Source organism: Dermacentor variabilis, chromosome 3 (assembly GCF_050947875.1).
Source record: "Dermacentor variabilis isolate Ectoservices chromosome 3, ASM5094787v1, whole genome shotgun sequence".
In the NCBI taxonomy this organism is placed as follows: Eukaryota; Metazoa; Arthropoda; class Arachnida; order Ixodida; family Ixodidae; genus Dermacentor; species Dermacentor variabilis.
Genome location: NC_134570.1, coordinates 203,890,548 through 203,893,133, shown reverse-complemented (window position 1 = coordinate 203,893,133; position 2,586 = coordinate 203,890,548).

Genomic DNA, 2,586 nt, shown 5'->3' with positions numbered 1-2,586 from the left:
CCATAAGGGTAATAAAATAATGGTTTAATAAAGTGTAGAACAAGGAATGAGTGACAACTTTCGAAATCAAAAAAGAAGCATAACGTGAGAAGGACAACTTGCATTTTAGTGAAGTACGCATTGACTAAAAACCTAAAGTACACAACCAGGCGAGGACGGTGAAAGAAGACGGGAATCCCAGGAGCACTACACTAGCAGTAAAAAATGCCATCTTCCCTAAGGTGCAAGGCGCAAGGTGCAAGGTGCAAGCCTACACTGTCATTTCACATTGATTTTCACATTAGACAATTGTTTCCTCCCTCTTAACTGAAATTTGCTCTTCTCCAAAAACACACAGTTCTGCTCATCACTGCGATTTATTTCGCCGCAATAAGCCCAACTATGCTTGCATCACTCGGAGCTGTCGAGGAATGAGCGCCGGGTTGGTACTGTGCCCCTGCCATTAACTTAAGCTCATTCTCTTCTGTACAGAGAGCAAGTGTTCTCAAAGTGGAGCGGGTCAGAGGGGCCTCCGAGCCAGGACGGCGGCGAATCCGGCCGAGCCACCGGGGACAGCGATTGGTGGTCCGATGGCACGAGGAATCATCCGAAGCGGCGCAAACTACCTGTGCCCTCCTTTTCGACAATGGCTCCGGCGTGGTCGTCGGCACCTTCACAAAAGCTTGTCCAGATCAGCACTAACACCACGTCAAAGCCTCCTGGCGACTCGTTCACGGCGCCCGATAACACCTCTTCATGGATTACGCCAAGAGCACCCTCGCCTAATTCAGATACAGATTAGTACCCTCGCATTTTTGCCCACACAAGCGACTGGTCATAAAATATGCAACATTAAGTGTGTACTGTGGTAACTCCTGATGAGAATAACACAAAGCCATTCTCATCGGTGCCGGACTCGGAACACTTTAGCAAGGGGGTATGTTCAGTACCTCGAATAAAAGTTGTGAATAAGTCACAGTACGAGTGAAATTCTGATCTCGCGTGTTCATGATCTGTGAATTTCTGATTGATCAAAGACATTGTAACTATTATTTTACTGCGATACAAGGAATATGGGCGTAGTTGAAATCATTCAGAACTTGTTATGGTACTTGTCAATGATCCCAGTGGTTTACTGTAACTATCAGCCTCCTCAGCGAAGTTAAGTGGAAATTCACGCAATGTTTCCCAGTTTCTGTCGTGTCGCTCGGATTCTGGCACATAATCTTTGTACCAGTTTAATCAAGCATACGCAATAAAGTTTTATCGCCTTATTTGCCAAATTTTTCCATGGCAATTTGTTCACTGAAAAGTTATAAGCAGATTTTGGCAAGCAGGGAAAAAGAGGTTATGGTCGGCAACGCAGATTGCTCCAGCACGTCTTGGTTCTCTTGTACGGTTCTGGGTTTCCTGTTTCGGAATCTGGCGTCACACAGCGGGTCGCTTGCCACCCGTGCGCCTAAAACATGGGACCTGGCTGCGCTTTACCGGGGTGGGTCGCACTAAGCTGACTATGCTGACTCGTGCCATTGTCCCTCTCTATCACCGAGAGTTGGCTATTGGTGAGAAGATGAGGCCGGGATGTTGAAGGAAACGAATTCGTTTATCGTACGCATTCACAACTGATAAATGGCTCCACGAATGTCAGAAGATGGCCCATATCCGTGCATTTACATGACTGATCATACATCTGAGTACACACTCCTAAGCAAACCATGATGCTGCACCAAAACATTTGTCTGTCTGTCTGTCTGTCTGTCTGTCTGTCTGTCTGTCTGTCTGTCTGTCTGTCTGTCTGTCTGTCTGTCTGTCTGTCTGTCTGTCTGTCCAGTGGCCCATGTGTACTTGCTTGTGTACTAGGTGCGTGTTCCAGGTTGAGATGCCGGCGTGCTCGTTCCACGTTTAATTCACCATCGTGATTTTACTCTCATCCCGCCTTCGTCGTCACGCCTTCTATCCCGCACCCAGTCGCCAAAGATGACTACTAGCTTAGGCTCTTCGGTATCGGTTCATAGTCGCGATGCCACTGCGGTCGTTTCATCGTCGTCATTCCAGGTATATCATCAGACTCTCGTCATTCCGTCCTCGTCATGTCATCGTTGTCATGTAGTTGTCATGCATTCCTTTTCTACCGCGATAGTGGTGCCGTAGGGGCTGTTCAAGCATCATCATTCCACCTTCTTGACTCTAGTCATGCTGCCGTGCTCATGGCTTCAACTCTAACCCAATTGTCAAAGTTTAGTTGCTTCGCCTAACAGCTGTTTGATGCCATCGTGGTCGTTGCACCATCATCATTCTGGCTTTGTCATGTGGCTCTTATGTGCCCTCGCCCTCCCGCTATCGTCGTCACACAGTCGTCGGCATGCCGCTGTCGTCATGCTGTCGTTTCATCATTGTCATCCCTTCTATAACGTCATCCCATAGGTATGCCTTCGTCGTTTTATCTACTTCGATCATTCTTAGTAATTGTAATCATACTGTCACCATTCAATAAACTATATGGCGCCCTTGTCCAGCCGTCATAGTCAATCACTATCGTGCATCCGTTGTCAGGCCGTCGTCCTTATGGCGTTGTAGTGTCATTGTCCTTAAACCAGATATAGGATA